Source organism: Panicum virgatum, chromosome 7N, assembly GCF_016808335.1.
Source record: "Panicum virgatum strain AP13 chromosome 7N, P.virgatum_v5, whole genome shotgun sequence".
Lineage (NCBI taxonomy): Eukaryota > Viridiplantae > Streptophyta > Magnoliopsida > Poales > Poaceae > Panicum > Panicum virgatum.
Genome location: NC_053151.1, coordinates 37,794,066 through 37,813,584, shown reverse-complemented (window position 1 = coordinate 37,813,584; position 19,519 = coordinate 37,794,066). Strand labels below are relative to the sequence as shown.

Here is a 19,519-nt window from a genome sequence, read left to right as displayed (position 1 = left end):
ATGTGGGCACGCAGCTTCTTTTACCTCCGATCGAAGAAGGGTCAACGGAGCATCCGTGGCTCCTCCTGGCTGACCTCAGCTCTGGGTTTCTGGCACAAACCATTCGTTGTGTTCGCTTGGCTTGTTAGCCAACCAACCAGCAGTATTGTTCTCTCATACTAAATCAGCACCAGCCACCAGCTACCAGCCAGTCAGCAGTACTGTTCTCTCATAACAAATCAGCCTGACACAGTGTTGAGCGGTACCCGTGATCTGCCAAGTGGAGCGATGCGACCTCAGCTCCGGGTCGAGTAGTACACGGTACAGGGCGACAATCTGGCCGGTGCCTGACTGGATGGTCGGGCGATGGAGCGTCTCGGCGCCGGCAAACGGGACACCGATGTAATAATTCAGCGACAACGTAGTTTATTATTCGATTCCAGGTAGCTATAACATCTTTTACACGGTAATAAAGCACGCGACATGGAATGGTACATGACGCACACGCGGACGCGATAGAATAACGGCAAACAACGGGGCGGGGCGACCGATTCAAGCTAGCTAGTCCTTGCCGCCGGGCCGGATGGCGCATGCAGTGCAATGAAGTAAACAAGAAATGGACCGGGCCAGCCGGTCAACAAGCAAACAGGCCTGGGCTGGCCTGTCGAAGCTATAGCTATGCATGCATGCAAGACAAGCAAGCTGCGCGGGCCGGGCCGCCTACTCTAGCAGAGCCACTTGCAGTAGCACTTGCGCTCGATGCCGTGCCACCTGCACACGCCCCCACGGGAAGCCCTCCGTCCTGCACACGCCCTCGCAGTTCCGGTAGCTCATGCAGGCGCCCACGAACCTGTGGCTCTGCGATAGGCAGTGCCGCGCCTCCGCCACCCGCGCCGGCCCCGTCTCTGCGCGAGAAAACATCACGTGCCGTGCCATCACCGGGAAATAAACAGGTATGTCCGTGCATGCTTATGCTTGGCTTGGCTACGCTGATGATTTCACTTAATTACCCGAGGTGACGAGGAGCAGCAGGACGACGAAGAGGTGCGGACGCGACCACGCGGCGTGAGGAGGTAGTCGTCGAAGCCATCTCTTGGTCTTGGATCTCGATCAACTGCGTCCGACCACACGGGGGTGGCTCGTCTGCGCGTGTGTAGGCGGTGATGGCTAGCTACTAAGTACTGTTCGAACTGGAGGGGTTGGCACGGAGGCGGCGGGGACGGAATGGGGTTTATATAGGGGGTTTAGATGTTTAATTAGGGCGCATGTTTAAACAAATCCAGACTCGGCAATTTGTTCGAGCTTTGCTCGTCGTGTCCCGACAGTAACGTCTCGGTGCCAGTAAAGTACTCTATACTCCTAGTTTTTTTTTGGAAAACGTAGAAAGAAAGAATTATTGTTATTGTTTTTGAAAGAAATAATATAGAAAGAATCTGTATTGTGCACCATTCTTGAGGATAGGCGCGTGGATGTGTTTGGAATGTAGTGCGCATCGAGGCAGGCAGGGGGCGTGCACGTACGTGCGTGGATGGTGGCGCTGGGTAGGCTACGGTTTCTCAGGATGAGGTGCGTGCAGAGCACGGGGCCGGGGTGGCTAGCTACGCTCGCTACTAGAAAGCCTTAGGTCCACCCCAAAAATACCAGTATCAAGATGAACCGGTACCTATAGTAACATAGGTACCGGTTCATCTCCATATCGGTACTTTTGGGGTGGATGGAATCTTTGAATGGGCCTTAGGCACCGGTTGGTATTATCAACCGGTACCTAAGGCTCTCCATAGGTACCGGATGGTAATTTTTATATTAGTACTGGGTGGTACCACCAACCGGTACCTATAGATTAGCCTTCGGTACCGGTTGGTGTTACCAACCGGTACCTTAGGAGCCTTTGGTACCTGTTGGTAACACAAACCGGTACCTTAGGCTCATACATGGGTTACTTTAAAAGGAGTATATCTCCTTCTCAATCAGAACAACTGTGTAGCTGAGATGGTAAAGGGGCAGCGTGCGAGGCTAGAGGTCGTGGGTTCAAATCCCAGCGAAAGAATATTTTGTCTCATTTTGGAGGCCTTAGGTACCGGTTATTTTACCCGATACCAAAGGCTCGAGCCATTGGTACCACTTTCGGGGTACTGGTTCAAGAAACCGGTACCAAAGGGTAATCTCAACCGGTGCCTATGGCACTTTATCTAGTAGTGGCTGATGCGTTCCTGTTTTTGCACCCCCCCCCCCCGCATCGCTTCAGCGCTCTTCAGGATCGAGCTGCTGCCGACGGCCGACCTGACATGGTGTTGTGTGTGGAGCGAGATCGACGCCAGCTCGGGATGTAGCACAACGCTGCAGGGTCCACAGCGGCTAGCTTAATCAAACTGCGCGCCCGTGCACAGTACAGTACGACAACTAGTCGGTGCGTGCTGACTGGCTGGCTAGTTGCTGATCGAGCCATGGAGCTTTATCTCGGCGCTGGTAAAAGGGACGTGGACGGCGTGGTGCTCTGTAGTCGTAGACGTCGGAGCTGCAGTCATCGGGGAGAAAAGAAAAACATGCACGGAGAGCGTGGGTCTGACCTCGGGATTCCATGGCGGCGTGAACTAGGTGGAATATGCTGCCTCGCGTGGGCTGCTGGAGGAGATCGATCACGTGCCACACCGCCTGCTTTATTTGTCACAGCCAGGTGGGCGCCCAGCTAGCGCTTCATCCTCCTCTTGCATGCTGATGCTGGCGCGGCTCTGCTGCCGCCACCGGTTAGGTTACGGATTCGGCTTGTCACCAGCGGGGCTGCCCTGTAGTCAGGATTTGGCTTAGTGCGGAACACGTTAGTGCTGATGATCACCAGCAGTGGCGGAGCGTGATCCAAGAATGAGGGGGCCCACCCTTTGTTAATTAACCTACTACAGTAATGAACAGTGTTAAAATCACTGTTTAACTAATGCAAAGTTTGCATACAAGAGGGACCAGAGCCCAGTTTCGCCTTCATGAGGCTCCGCCCCTGATCACCAGTGATGGCGGCAGATTGTGGGTGAATGGCGACCTAGCGGCCGGGTTGCCGCAGGTCTCGGATGGCGATGACGGAGGACAATCCCGTGGCCAGCCAAGTTGGTGGGAGTCACTACTGGAAAAACGCACATTCGTCCGCGGCCGTTAGTACCGGTCACGGCTTTGGCCGGTACTAACAAGCAAATTTAGTACCGGGCCAAAGGAACAGTGGCCCGGGGAGCCTATTAGTACCGGCTGGTGGCTCCAGCCGGTACTAAAGTCCGCCACCGACAGGCTCTAACATCCGCCACCGACAGCTAGTGACAGTTTAGTACCGGCTGGAACCACTAGCCGGTACTAAACTGCCGCGAGGAAATTTAGTACCGGCTGGTGGCTCCAGCCGGTACTAAATGTGGTGCGTTAGTACCGGCTGGAGCCACCAGCCGGTACTAATGCTCCCACTATAAATTGGCACCCTTCTTCTTCCTCGAGCCCGAGTCAGTGCCATTTCACCAGAGAAGCTCGAGCTCGGGGTTGTTCTTCCCTTAGAGAGTTGCCGCCATTTGTTCTAGTTTTAGTGAGTGTTCTAGTTATCCAAGTACGCCAAAGGTTTGCAACTTCATCCTCTCTTTATTGATATTCTTTATTCTTCGTTTTATGCTCTATAGTTAGAGAAATTTGTGACTTTTAGAAATAGTGAGGATGAGTATGATTTCTTTGATTTATGCAATGATTTGAGATATATAGAACCGATGACTTGAATGTGGGAGTAGGTTTATTGGCTAGGTTGAATATGAAAAATTTATAGACATATTTTTCAATCATTTTCTATATCTTACAAATGACCGTAGCATATTTTTTATTTTTAGATTCAGACGACCATGTGGATAGTAGAAATTTTTAGAATGAGTGTAGACAAAACATGTGATTGTAGTAGATATAACCATAATGTGGATAGTTAATTTTTTTATAATGAACTAATGAAAGAATTATAATAGATTTTTTTATTATGAATTGATTATTTTGACACTCTAGTGATGTATTTATTCAGGCTCACATTGAAACTATCTGTCGTGGTGTGCTAACCCACAGCCGGGTGGCGGAAAGCACCCGCTTAAGCCCAGAGGGTGTGTACTCGGGGGTTAGCTAGTCCTAGTTCGACCTCGCTCAAGAACACGATGAATACAGCAGGATTAGAGTGGTTCGGGCCACCGGAGCGTAATACCCTACGTCCACTGTGTGTTGTATTGCCTTGCCTCGAGAGAGTCCGCGAGAGCTTGTCTGTGTGTCTCCCGAGTGCCTGTTGTGTACAGCGAGCGTCTCCCTTTTATATCTCAAGGGGACGCGTACATGGCTGTTGGGACCCCGACAGGTGGGCCCAACGATGTAGTACAACATAACGTACTGCTCATAATTATGGCGTTGCAGGCGAAGGAGATCTCTCTCCTAGATTCCATTGTGTGCTCCTGGAGTTCCCCATTCAGCGTGTCCAGGCGCTGTATTGTCGGAACGGCGCCAGGCATAGCTAGCGGCGTTGCCTGCCACATAGCTGATCAGGCCGCGTAGCTTGCGGCGTAGGTGGCATAATGGAAAAGTGCCGTGTCGTCGTATCCAATTAATGCGGCAGACGGGCTCCGCGCGGGTGCGGCACAGGCGGCTGCACTGTGCACCTTGGTAATACGTGGTGCACAGTGAGGCCTGACAAAGGCTGTCCCGCGTGCCGCGGCGACAGAGCACGCCTCAACCATCCGCATTAAATGCGGTGGGTGGGCGAGTCTTCTAGCGGAAGATTCGTGCACGAGTCCGCGCCCGTGCCTCTGGGACACATGGCGGCTCTGGACCCCCACACGGTAAGGGAGGTCCGGATGGACGCAGGAGGTCCCGGACCCCTATGGGGGATCCGAGGCCTCGGCTGTCAGCTCGGAGCTTTCATTCCTTAGGGACACGTGGCATCTTCGGACCCATCCCCAGGCGGGGAACGGGTCCGGGGCCATTGGCCTGGTGAGGAAAGAGCTTGACCCGTGGGACCTGGCTACTCCGTCCTTTGCGCGCAGTTACGGATAACTACGCGGGTCCTGCCTTGCCGCAGTAAGAGTGGGTATCCCTGTTACAAGGTACCGACAATGGCCCCCCGGGCCCACCTTGGGGGAGGTACGAACCCGCAGGTGGGGCCACTACTGCGCTTTGGCTCTGCATAGCTTGAAGCTTCTTACTGCAGGGGTCTTGACCGACGTTGACCATCCATCGGGTTATTTGCTGCCTCATCACATCGCAACGGCTTACTGACTCATGGCCCCCACGCACAGTGGTTCACCTAGTCACGCGCGCGACGCTCGGCATTGTTGCGGCCGGAGTAAACGGTACATTTACCACCGGTGCAGTTCCCAAAAAGCCCGGCCACGCCAGCGCTTAATACGCGCACGTCAGCTCAGCTTCCGCCTCGCTTCGCGCGTGAGCGACGGTTCAGATCCCGCCTTTTCACACCTTTGTTGGTTACCAGCTCTCCCTGATAGATGGGCCTGGGCCCCCTTGTCATGGGCCGGCGTTTAACACCAGGTGCGGGCGTCGCTTGGGTTCCAGCGACGGTTCCGGGGCATGCCAGTTGAGTCAGGCTTTATAATGGGGCGAACCGCATACCGCGGTTACTTTCCCGGATTCGCCTTCTTCCTTCCAACCTTTGCGCCCCTTTGCCTTTGAGCTTTTCTTGCCCCTTGCTCCCCACGCAGATTGTTCTTCCCCTCCACAGAGAGATGGCTTCCCTCGTTCATCCCCGCCGGTTCCAGACCGAGGAAGAGTTGAACACGGCGCGCCGCTTGCTAGGGTGGAGCCCACAGGAGACTGGCTGGTGGATCCGATCAAGCTCGGTTCCCCTCGGCAACCTCCGCGCCTGGGAATTTGTGCTTTTTACCTCGCACATTTCCTGTGGCGTGGGGTTGCCGATATCTTCGTTCTTGCTGCTGCTGCTGGAAGACTTCGGCCTCCAGCTTCAGCACCTCACACCGCACTCCATCCTCTTGACGGCCATCTTCGTGCACCTGTGCGAGATGTTCGTGGGGGTGCAGCCTTGCGTCATCCTTTTCCGTCATCTCTTCGTCCTGGTGAAGTCCGGAAGGAGCAAGGACGAACTGGGGGGTTACTACTTCTAGATGAGGAGTGACCTGCCGACGCCTTACATTCCCGGCCTTACTGGCGGGAAGTGGGATGAGTGGCGCAGGGATTGGGTGATCGCCACCACCGAAGCCAACGAGCGCCTCGCAATGCCGGCCGAGGGACCCGCCACCGACCGTGCATCCTGGAGGGCCAAGCTAATCCTGCATCCGGATTTCGACTCCGTGCTGGGCAAGATCAGGTCGCTTGCAGAGAGCGGCCTCACCTCGCTGCACGTGCTCGGAGATTTCATGAAGCGCCGGATTGCCCCCCTGAAGCAGAGGCCGCGTCCTACTTGGAACTTCACCGGCCTCAACGACTGCAGCAGGACCCACCGCGGAGAGGGGAGCGATCTGACCCAGGAAGCCTTGGAAGTCCTGGTGCGGGCGGTGACGGGGGATGCCTTCATCCCGGAGCAACTGATCCTTCCCCAGGGTGTCGTCCCCCTCTGCGAGGACTCATGCCTGAGGACCGCGGTGCTGGCCACCTTGCCGACTCTCGACGACGGTGGGCTGGCCGCACGCCAGACCGGAGGTGACCCGAATCGTGGGCTCCGGATTCCTAGTGCGTCCGGGAATCAAGATGCACCGGACGTCGTAGGGTCCGGCCTTACCACCAAAGGCAAGTAGGCTGTGTCTTGAAGCGCCGCCTCGAGTGGTCCCAGCCAGGCCTGGAGCAGCTCCAGTGCGTCGTCAGGGGAGACGGGCCGGCGCAGGCTACTCAGGGGCGACGGGAGCCCAGTCACGGAGCCCGCCACGAAGCGTCAGAGGTGCACCGAGGACGCGGGCCAAGGTAGTTCCCTGGCATCCGGTCTTCGCGGGACCTCCGAAGCTGTCGTGCCGCCGCCATCGCCGCCGAGAGATACCTCCCGCCGGCAGCAACAGCAGCAGCAGCAGCCACGGGAGTGGCAGCAGCAGCAACAGGAGCAGCCCCGGGTTGCGCCTGCGCTACGGCCACGGGAGCAGCAGCAGCAGGAACAGTCACGGGTTGCGCCGCAGCCGCGGGAGCAGAAGCAGCAAAAACGGACGTCGGGCCTCCGAAGATGCTGGATACCCGGCGCTTCAGGGTTAGTGTTATTCTGGTCACGCCCCTTATTCTCGGTGCTCCGCTTATGCTAAAGGCTCATTTTCTTTGTTTCACCAGGGCTCCTCGCCCAAGCATCCCTTCCACCATCGCCGGCTCGTCGGCTGATGCCCAGGCGACCGCGGCATCGGCGGCGATGGCGGGTGCGGGCCCAATGTTGCAGTGGCGGGTGCGCCTGTGGCGGGCGCGGCAGACACAGCAGTGGTGGAGGCGCCGGTGCTGGGCACAGCTGCACCCGACGAGGCGGCGGCGGAGGCGACGGTGCTGGGCGCAGCCGCACAAGACGCGACGGCGGTGGAGGCGCCGATGATGGGCGCTGCCGCACCCGACGCAGCGGCGACGGAGGCGCCGGTGCTGGGCGCAGCCGCACCCGACGCAGCGGCGGCAGAGGAGGCTCCAGAGACAAGTGCTGCAGCGGAAGCTCCCACCTCCAGCTCCGGTCCTATTGCAGAGGAGGAGTTGGAGGTGGTCTTTGGCAGGCAGCTCCTGCAGCTCCAACTCCCGGAGGAGGAAGCGACTCCCCTTCCCCAGGTGCTGATCCAGGTCCGGCGGTAGATAGAGGAGGCAACCTCCTCCGCCGAGGCAGCCTTGCGGCAGGAGTGGGCTGCTCTGGAGAGCGAGTGCCAGCGCCTCTCGGACTGGCACACCCGCCTGGAAGCGCACACGAAGGCTGAAGCCTCCCGTGCTGCCGAAGCCCGGTCAAAGCTCAAGGCCGACCAAGAGGCCTATCGAGCCAACCTTCTAATGGTTTTCAACCAGGAGCTTGCAGTATCGAGCCGGGAGAAGGCCCTAGCCCAGCAGGAGGAGACTTTTGCCTTGGAGGTGGTCAGCTTCGCTGCCCAGCGGTCCGAACTGGAGACCGGGCTCGCTGCCCAGCGGTCCGAGCTTGAGACCCATAGCTAGGGTCTTGAGATCCGCAAGCAAGAGCTGGACGAGCTCTCTGGGACCCTAGCCGGATGGTGGAAGCAGCTGGAAGAGAGGGCCAGCAAGCTAGCTGTTGCCGAGGCGGAGCTGGAGGAGGACCGGAAGTCCCTCTCCAAGCGGGAGTCCCACGCCACCGGCATAGAGAAGCAGCTTGGGATTCAGCGCGAGTCCCTCAAAAAGCAGAAGGAGTCGGTGGCGAAGAAGAAGGCTGAGCTCGAGGAGAGGTCCCGCGAGATGGACGTAGCCAAAGCGGCTCTGGACGCCCGGGTACAGGAGGCGGTCCAGGAGGCGGTCCGGAAGCACCAGGAGGACCAGCGCGTGGGGGCCCAGCGGATCGCTGACTGGGCGACCGAAGCGAGCCTAGCACTGGTGCCCTTTGGAATGAGCCCAATCCAAGTGGCAGAGGCGCCAGCATCGATTGCTGATGCCCTTCCAGTGCTGAGCTCCGCTTCGGACAGGCTCCGACGTCTGGAGCCGGTCCTTGCCGGCCGGCTTGAAGCCGAGGGCCGAGAGCTGATCCGGATGGTGGCGGAGCACATCCTGACCTGCCTCCGGAGCCACGACCCGGCCATCTCGCTGACGCCCGTGGTCGATGGCCCTGTAGTGGAGATGGAGGCCGCTGCTCGGGACAGCGTGCGGGAGGTCGTCGACTTCGTCGCCGCCTACTTCAAGCGGGAGCCTGCAGACCTTTGAGCTGGGCATTGTATCTTTTTTGTTTTTGCTTTATGTAACAAATATTGTACTAGTTGAAAATTTTGAAATAGAAGAAAACTTCAACTTAGCTGTTTGTCAGTTGCTGGTTTGCGGTATGCAGCACCCCGGCGCCCTGGCCCCTTGGCGGATAGGTTCAGTTGTTTGGACCTGTCTGCCACCTGAGCCGTAGAAGATACTCTGGACCTCCTTGGGCATAGGTGCCACATAGTTTGCAAGCCGAGCGAGCGTCTTATTCCTTCCCCTGCGTAGCAGAAAGAACTACAGAGAGAAGAATCAACTTGTTCGCATGGTAGTAACGATACTGCGACTTAGCTATTTGATGTATGCAGGATCGATCGTTGGTGTCTGGCTCAAAGCAAACGCCCCGCCCCCCTGGGAGATAGAATCAGCTGTTTTGAGTCTGTCTACCATCAAGACTGGACTTCGATCTGCTTGAAACCTTTAAAGCGGATGCCGGGACCCCCTGGTAGGTAGGCTCAATGATTTGAGGCTGGCTACCACCAGTCAGGGCTTAACCTGTGTACCACTACAAAGTTACAGCTTAGTAGCAGGCCCGCAGGACTTACTCTGGACGGGTCCCAGGCTAGTACCAGGTCTGGGGCTCTAGATGCACAGGTCCAGGTAGCTCAGTGGTTATTACAGAGTGGTGGAGTGTGTAGGCTTAGGGTACGGAACTGAGCTAAGGCGCTACACAGGGCTCCGGACCACTCCAGGAAACAACACGATTTCTCCGGACCCGGCTTCGACGCCCCAGACCCTTCCCAGCAGTGGGTGAGGTCACTTTGTCGTATTCGATCCTTTGAGAAATAGAGCTGGACATGCCGTGTAGGACTTAGGAAGCCAACTTTTGAGCTGGAACGAGGTCCGGGCCCCTAAATACCCGTCTCCAGGTACTAGAGCACTCGTTACAGGGTGGTGGAGTGTGTAGGCTTTGGGTACGGAACCGGCTAAGCGGCTACATAGGGCTCCGGACCACCCCAGGAAACGAGCACCCCTTCTTCAGAGCAGGTCCCTAGGGGTCCGGACCCCTCTCCAGCAGCAAGAGGGTCCGGACCTGTATGGCAGTCCAGCAGCTCAATACAGATCTTAGTTGTAGCAACAAGAGTAGAGGTCCGCGCGGGGGTTAGAAAAGTAAAATCTCAAGAATTGAACTGCGAAATTAAATTTTGACACAAAGACAGAATTGGGCAAATCTTTCATTTGCAACCTGATATACATGGCTTGCGCGGTGGATGCCAGAGGCCGGGTTTACGAGGGCGGACCTCTACCGCTCTGGTCCGCGCGTTAATGCTAGCCGACGGTGCGATGGATGCCAGAGGTCGGGTTTACGGGGGCGGACCTCAACCGCTCCGGTCCGCACGCTGATTCTATCTTATTATAAAGGAAAAATTCATTTTGCCGCTCTGCCTAAGTGTAAAACTTACGCAGATGTTCTATGTTCCATGGGTTGGGCAGCGGCACTCCATCTTCTGTGGCGAGGCGAACGCACTCGGGCCGGCACACCTCTGTAACCTTGAATTGCCCCTCCCAGCTGGGGGAGAGTTTGTGGAGCCCTACTCGGTTCAGGATCCGTCTGAGGACGAGGTCACCAGCCCGGAGCTCCCTACTGTGCACGAACCGTTGGTGATAGAGCCTGAGTGCCTGGTTGTAGCGTGCATTTCGGATTGCTGCTCGCCACCTTCGTTCGTCAACGAAGTCCACGTCATCACGCCGCAGCTGCTCCTGCTTGGATTCGTCAAAAGCCTGGACCCGAGGTGAGCCCAGGTGGATTTCTGGGGGAAGGCATGCTTCAGCCCCGTAGACCAGGAAGAATGGAGTCTCCCCGGTAGCTCGGCTAGGTGTGGTCCGGTTGCCCCATAGCACGCACGGAAGCTCATCAACCCATTTGGCACCATGCTTTTTCAAGCAGTTGTAGGTGCGGGTCTTGAGTCCTCTGAGGATCTCTGCATTCGCTCTCTCAACCTGTCCATTGCTGCGGGGATGTGCCACGGAGTACTCTTGGAAGAGTCTGCTTTTGAATTGGGTCCCGTTGTCCGCGATGATACGGTTTGGGATGCCAAATCTGCACACAATGGACTTGAGGAATGCGACTGCTGACTTTTTGGTGATGTTCACCACAGGGGTAACCTCCGGCCTCTTTGTGAACTTGTCGATGGCGACGTAGAGGAACCGGTACCCGCCGACGGCCCGGGGGAATGGCCCCAGGATATCCACGCCCCACACGGCGAATGGCCATGAGGGCAGAATCATCTGCAGAGCTTGAGCCGGTGTGTGTATTTGTTTTGTATGGAACTGGCATGCTTTGCAGGACCTTACCAGCTCAGCCACATCCTGGAGTGCTGTTGGCCAGTAGAAGCCATGCCGGAAGGCTTTGCCAACAAGCCTGCGAGATGAGGAATGATTCCCACACTCGCCTCCATGGATCTCCGCGAGCAACTCGCGGCCCTCTCCCTGGGAAATGCACCGCATGAGGACCCCATTGGCGCCACGGCGGTAGAGATCCCCTTCTACCACCGCGTAGCGTTTAGCCAATCGTACTATGCGCTCAGCGGACACATCGTCATCAGGGAGGATATTGTCTTTCAGGTAGTCCCGGATCTCGGAGATCCTTTCATCGGGAGCTTCCTGAGCAGGTGGGAGTGGCTCTATGGGGTCTCCAGGATCCTCAACAGAGCTCACAACCCAGAGCGGGCACCAGAGGTGGTACGCTGCCGGGACAGCTAGCTTCGAGGTGCTAGCTTGATCCCCTTCACCCAGTTTGGCAGGCTGGGCGGTAGGTCTCAGCAACCGTCTTTCGAAGACGCCCTCGGGCACGGGTGCCCAGGTAGATGCTCTCGCGGAGAGAACATCCGCTGTTGAGTTAAGTTCGCGGGGAACGTGTTGCAGTTCCAAGGCATCGAAGTCCTTCTCGAGCTTCCTCACGTGGATGAGGTATGCCGCGAGCTGGGGATTGTTGCAGCTGCAATCCCCTCGGACCTGCTTGATGATTAGCTGTGAGTCCCCCTTCACCAGAAGCTGCCAGAGCCCCAGAGACAGGGCTTGCGTCGCCAGCTTCTCGAGCATCTTCTCGTCACGTACCCCCTGACGGAATGCAGTGATAATAGATGCATCGGAGATATGAGGAATGGTACCCCGTACCTTGGTGAAGCGCGAGATGAATGCCCGGAGCGTCTCTCCGGGTTTCTGCCTCACGGCGTGGAGGTGTGCCTCCACACCATGCTGCTGGTATGCGCTGGCGAAGTTCGTTGTGAACCTCGCACAGAGCTCCTCCGAGGACTGGATCGTCCCAGGTGTGAGGTTCATGAGCCAAGTCCGGGCTGGCCCAGACAAGGCTACATGAAAGTAGCTTGCCATGACGGCGTCGTTACCACCAGCTGCTGTGATGGCGGTAACGTACACCTGTAGGAATTTCGACGGGTTAGTGGTACCGTCGTACTTCTCTGGCAGGTACGGGTGGAACTTGGACGTCCATGCCACTGCGAGAAGGTGCTCCGCTAGCGCAGCGCAGCCCACCCCAGCCACCGGGGCGCACGCCTGTATCCGGGCATTCACTGGAGGCTTGGGTGCTGCCACGTCCAAGTCGGCGTTGAGGTTGCGACCCTCAATGTTGAGACGGCGCTCTCGCGCCCTCTCGACGGAGATGCGGGCATCCTCTCCCGCGCGCCGGCGGTTGAGCTCCGCCCGTAGATCTTCTGTTCGTGCGCCCCTCACGGTGGGGGAGCGCACGGATGCCGACGCACCGCCCTGGCGCTGGTGGTAAGGTACCACCACATTGCCGGGCGGAGGTCGTTGCCCAGTCCTTGCAGAACTGGGGAGGCCTGAGCCAGATGGAGGAGACGGTCAACGTCGTCCCGCCACTGCCTCAGGGCGTCTGGCGAGGCAGCAGCAGCCGGAGGGTTGCAAAACAACTCCCTAGCCACCGCCAGCGCTCCGCCGCTCGCAGCCTGTGAGGGGGCCCGTGACGGCCGCCTTGACCCTTGCCGGCGAGCAGCGCGCGCCGCCGCCGACGGTGGTTGCTCCACGGGCACAGTTGCCCTTGGAGCAGGAACGCGAGAGGCGTGTGGCGTGGAGGACGCCTCACCCTCAGTCATCTCCACGTCGTCCACACAAACCATGGAGACGAGGAAGAGATGAACTGCGACCAGCTAAAGCACCCTACCTGGCGCGCCAAATGTCGTGGTGTGCTAACCCACAGCCGGGTGGCGGAAAGCAGCCGCCTAAGCCCAGAGGGTGTGTACTCGGGGGTTAGCTAGTCCTAGTTCGACCTCGCTTAAGAACACGATGAACACAGCTGGATTAGAGTGGTTCGGGCCGCCGGAGCGTAATACCCTACGTTCACTGTGTGTTGTATTGCCTTGCCTCGAGAGAGTCCGCGAGAGCTTGTCTGTGTGTCTCCCAAGAGCCTGTTGTGTATAGCGAGCGTCTCCCTTTTATATCTCAAGGGGACGCGTACATGGCTGTTGGGACCCCGACAGGTGGGCCCAACGATGCAGTACAAGATAATGTACTACTCATAATTATGGCGTTGCAGGCGAAGGAAATCTCTCTCCTGGATTCCATTGTGTGCTCCTGGAGTTCCCCATTCAGCGTGTCCAGGCGCTGTATTGTCGGAACGGCGCCAGGCATAGCTAGTGGCGTTGCCTGCCACGTAGCTGATCAGGCCGCGTAGCTTGCGGCGTAGGCGGCATGATGGAAAAGTGCCGTGCCGTCGTATCCAATTAATGCGGCAGACGAGCTCCGCGCGGGTGCGGCGCAGGCGGCTGCACTGTGTACCTTGGTAATACGCGGAGCACAGTGAGGCCTGACAAAGGCTGTCCCGCGTGCCGCGGCGACAGAGCACGCCTCAACCATCCGCATTAAATGCGGTGGGTGGGCGAGTCTTCCAACGGAAGATTCACGCACGAGTCCGCGCCCGTGCCTCCGGGACACATGGCGGCTCCGGACCCCCACACGGTAAGGGAGGTCCGGATGGACGCAGGAGGTCCCGGACCCCTATGGGGGGGTCCGAGGCCTCAGCTGTCAGCTCGGAGCTTTCCTTCCTTAGGGACACGTGGCGTCTCCGGACCCATCCCTAGGCGGGAAATGGGTCCGGGGCCATTGGCCTGGTGAGGAAAGAGCCTGACCCGTGGGACCTGGCTACTCCGTCCTTTGCGCGCAGTTACGGATAACTACGCGGGTCCTATCTTGCCGCAGTAAGAGTGGGTATCCCTATTACAGGGTACCGACACTATCTATAAGCGTTAATGTCCATCCAATAGTGACGACACTACCTTTCGGGGAAACACTATGCGCTACATGGACGTCGCGAATCGGCTGGTCGCATCACCAGCACTTCCGATTGATACGAAGACAACATTTGACGCAGTCAGCGTGGCCGTTGTTGCACTGAGAGCATATCAACGAGCACGCTGTCTGTGCCAAGTGCTGTGTTCATATTAACCGGAAATGTTGGTGCTGCGACTGGCCGATTGGTGACATCCTTGTACCGCACCGTGTCCCCCCGAAAGGCATTGTTCATCACCGCAGGGTCGAGGTTACCGACATATACATTTTCCGAAATAAAGTTTTTTTTTCTTCTAGATGGTTTCTGGATATTGAAAAGAGTGTTCTCCGGGAACTGAAGGGTGTCAAAATAATTAGGAGTTACAGAGATTTATTTCAATTAATTAGAGATTTCTCTCAATTAATTTATTCAGGTTTTTTTGATTGAGAATTAATGTGATTTTGCATTGTAGTTCAATGACACTTACCAGCAAGTGTGAAATGTAAACAAAGTAGTGTTGCTATTGGGGCATTAGTCACATTGTGCCTGCTCTGTCATAGCTCTTTCTAGACTCTTCATTATGTAGATAGGGTGAGGTCAAGACCGACGAAGAATAAGGGCTTAGAGAGAGTTGTGACATAGCACGGCACACAATGATGATTAATACCTCAATAGCAACTCTAATTTCATTACATTTCAGACTTCATTGTAAGTGCCTGTGCAATTCGAATATGAGGATATAATGATGTACATATTTACATTGTAATTGTAAGAGTTTTTTCAATCAATTTGCAAATTAATGTGATTTATTTTAATTAATTTATTCAGATTTTATTGTAATTGTAAGAATTTATAATGTTGTAAAAAATAATAGTGTTTTCCAGTAAAATATGGCTTCAGCAGCTGGAGGGAGTGGCACCGGTGGGGGTGATCGTTGTGGAATGTATGTGTCGTGGAATAAAATGTGTATGTGTTATGGAATCTATGTATGTGTTGTGGAATGCATCGTTTGGTATTTGTTATGCATTTAGTTGCATTATTTTGGCACTCTAATGATGTATTTATTGGGGCTCATATGGAAACCATCGAGAAGTTTAAAAAATGTATGTTTCGGATCATGAATATGTCGTTAACCTTGATCCTTCGGAGAAAACTCTGATATTTGGGGCTAGAATCGATATCCACGATGCGGTGCGGTATATATGAGGACGCAATGAAGGAGTACGATTTTGGTCCCAATAATGAAATCCTCGATGGTTTTAGAGGAAGTGACCCTAAAACAAAGCCTTTGCAACATGTATTTATTAATTTGGACTTCTATTAATTTTGTATTTCAATGTTAAATTCGCAAAAATGGCTTTTGTATTTCATTATGTTGTGTGCCAATTTAAATGATATGAATACAAGTAAAATAATGTTGTTACTTAATTCAAAATTGTAGATCGGTGGACCGACAATGGATGTACGGCGACCGGTGCACCATGGCGTGGATTAATGGTCTAAAGTCTTTTCTCGATGCGGCGGAGGCTCACAAGTCATCGAAAGGGTTTATGTGTTGTCCATGCCGCGTTTGCTAAAATAAAAAGGAATACTCTAAGAGGAGCACTCTACACGCCCACATTTATGAAAAGGGTTTCATGGATAACTATACTCTTTGGACCAAGCACGGTGAACCTGGAGTTGTGATGCAAGATGGTGAAGAAGATGATGATCATAATATTGCAGACTGGGCTCATCTATATGAAGCGGGAGCCTTTGAAGATGAACCCATGGACGATGCTGAAGAAATGGACGAGGCTGGAGAAAATGCAGCAGAAGACCAACCACCTGATGAATTAGGTCAGGTTCTAGTGGATTCACAAAGAGACTGTGAAACTTTAAAGGAGTCAAAGAAGTTTAAGAAGATGTTGGAGGATCACAAAAACTTATTGTATCCAGATTGCAAACAGGGGCTTAAAAAGTTGGGTACCACACTTGAAATGCTGCAGTGGAAGGCAGCTAATGGTGTCACCGATAAGGGATTTGATGAGCTACTTGGAATCGTAAAGAACATGCTTCCAGAGGGAAATGAACTGCCCTCTACAACATACGAAGCAAATAAGGTACAAGATCAGGCAAAATGATCCTGGTGAGGTCGACGGGGAGCCCGTCAAGAAAAAAGTTTCCGCTAAGGTGATGTGGTATTTCCCAGTAATACCACGTTTGAAGCGCTTTTTCAGAAATAAATCCAATGCTAAATTGATGCGGTGGCACAAAGAAGAGCGTAAGCAAGATCAGATGCTGAGACACCATGCGGATGGGTCCCAGTGGAGAAACGTGAATAGAGATTTCCCAGATTTTGATAACGACCCAAGGAACATAAGGTTCGGTTTAAGTACGGACGGAATGAATCCATTCGGCGAGTGGGGCAGCAGTCATAGTACATGGCATGTGACCCTCTGTATGTTCAATCTTCCTTCTTGGCTATGCATGAAGTGGGAAGTACATGATGATGCCGGTGCTTATCCAAGGCCAAAAATAACCGGGCAATGATATTGACGTGTACCTAAGACTGTTGGTTGATGAACTTTTGCTGCTGTGGAAGGAGGAAGGTGTACGTGTTTGGGACGAGTACAAACAGGAGAATTTTGACATGCGAGCATTGCTTTTTGTTACCATCAACGATTGTGCGTGCACTTAGTACCGGAGGAGCGGTACCGGTCGGGAAACCGGTACAACCCAGGGGTTCCGGACCGGTACTAATGAGAGATTTTCTAGCAGTGAGTGTTACGTTATATATGTTCCTGGTAGAGCTGGTTTAGCGTATCATATATTAGTACTGTACTGTTATGCGATGGTAGCTGATATAGAGACATAGATGGAGGATGTGAAGGGAGACATAGATGGAGGATGTGAAGGGAGTCATCCATGTACGACCATGCGGATCGAGGTCACACACGTCAGATAAGAAGATGAACAGCAACACGTAAGCAATCGAATACATTCAAACAACTTTTGTCGCTTATATTCGTGACAACGCGGAAGCTTTATTATATATGTTCAAACATGTTAATTAAACAACTCACTCAAACAAATTTTGTAATTTGTTTTTAGTATTTTTAAACATGACGTGAAAATTAGCTACATCTTAGAACAAGTTTCCTAGAAAAAGAATCTTAGAATAACCTGTAAATTCCTTCTAATACATTTTTTTTGGAAAGTTTCTTCTACACAAATTCTAATACGCCCTCCGTTCCAAATTATAAGTCATTCCAAGAATTTTGGAGAGTCAAAAATTTTCAAATTTGACCAAATTTATATTACAAAATAATAACATTTATTATGAAACCAATTAAGTATCAATAGATTCTTTGTTAGCTATATTTTCATAGTGTACCTATTTGATGTCATAAATCTTTATGTTTCTTTCTATAATTTTGGTCAAACTTTGAGATAGTTTGACTCTCCAAGATTTTTGGAATGACTTATAATTTGAAACGGAGGGAGTATAAAACTGCTGTAGATAACAATTACCAAAGGGGATGGGGATGAAGCATATATAGTAGGTGAACGTGGAGCCAAACCAAGCGGGGGCCAAATAAGTTCACTTCTGTAAATTTCTGCTTGTTAACATCAGCAAACAAGCACAAAATAAGTTGACTTGCAGTGAAGCAGCGCGTGGAGGAAGAAGGGGCTGATGCCCAGTTTCGCCTCCGGCCTCCACCATGGTCCGCCCATCGGCCCATGGTAGGTTTGTTTTTTATGTGTGTTGTATATGCATGTAAGTCATAAGTGCTGAGTAAGGCACTGCTGGTATCATGTTGTTTTTTCCTCCTTAAGAGAACTTATTTCTTTCTTATCCTAAATGAAAGCCAGATGTTCACAAGTCATGTGAATAAATATCTTTTGAAAGGATGAGCCAGTCAAACATCTCTCTTTTATCAACTTTTATGGTAACTCCTCCATAATTATATAACATTTAAAACAAATTATTTAAATAAAATTGAAATAATTTGCTTGTTATAAACATCATGTAGTTAAGAATGAAAGAAGTGCTAAATTACATAGTACACCACTCTACGTCTACCAGAAACTGATATTTTAGATTAAGGATAATTCCGACCTCAGCATCCACAAGTTGAATGCTCGGCCAACATCTACGGGAAACTGATGGTAAACAAATCCATCAGCGGGGTAGATCGAGATACTTCCTCCACAGAACCAAGATGCATTCAAGGATATTAACATGTAATGATCATACAGCTGCTTTGACACCACAAAGCCAAAGTTTTTTTTATTATTATTCCAGCAGTTGAAGCTGCTAGCCAAGCACTCTCGGTTTAGCATTTTCGAATAACTTACTACAAATGAGAAACACTAAGTCGGTACACGATAAGAGCACGGGAAACTAATTAAAGACGCAAGGGTGATTACGACGACTGAGTGGACGCTACAGCAAATCAAATGCACCAGCATGCATGGCTGTGGCGCGGGGTGCGTGCTAATAACTCCGGGATTCGCAATCAACGAAAAACAACCAAAAAAACTGATTATCGAATAATTACCGTTTCCGACCGTTTTCATCCCGGCCCACGAACTCGTGGCTCTGCGACATGCAGTGCCGCGACTCCGCCACCCGCGCCGGCCCCATCTCTGCACACCACGCGTCCATCCGTCTCGTGCCATCAGAAAAAAAAAGCAAACTAACAATGGGCGCGGGCGCGTGAGGAAGACGAGACGAGCGAGGAGAAATCATGCGTGCGCGCACCTGAGGCGACGAGGAGCAGCAGGAAGAAGAAGAGCACGGGCGCGGCCGCGCGGCGGGAGGCCATCGACGCCACCATTTCGCTGCCTGCTGCTCTACTACTCTCAGACCGGGTCACGGGCTCGGAACGGCGTTGTTACAAGTGGACTGGTGTCTGGTGGCTTGCAGTTTGCGCGGTGCCGAACGGGGGCTCCTATACATCTTGAGAAAGGTAGATAAGCCTTTCATCTTTAAAGCTCATTTAGTCCAATTAGTTGCTGCAAATAAGTTCAACATTTCAACAAAATCACATCAATATTTTTCATAAACATGTTCAATATTTAATTTCGAATTGTTGAAACTATAGATACGGAATGTTGAAACTGGAGTCACGGAATGTTGAAAAATACTAAAATTGAAAGTTGAACAGGCACCTCTTCTCCGGCGATCGGAGCGCCATCTTCTCCGGCGCCGGCGCGGGCGGTGCGCGGAGCAGGGCAGCGCGCAGCTACGGGACAGCGGGCAGCGCGCAGCGTGCGGCGGCGGGACAGCTCCCGGGGGCGCGGGCGACGGCGGCGCACGGCGGCGGGGCAGCTCCCGGGGGCGCGGCGACGGCGGCGCGCGGCGGCGGGGCAGCTCCCGGGGGCGCGAGCGACGGCGGCGCGCGGCGGCGGGGCAGCGCGCTGGGGCGCGAGCGGCGGTGGCGCACG

The 19,519-nt window shown here is 53.7% G+C and overlaps 1 pseudogene; it reads right to left on the bottom strand.

Annotated features, from left to right (window-relative positions):
• Positions 1–648: 648 nt before the first annotated feature.
• On the bottom strand, positions 649–19,013 carry LOC120682132 (annotated as a pseudogene).
• Positions 19,014–19,519: the final 506 nt, after the last annotated feature.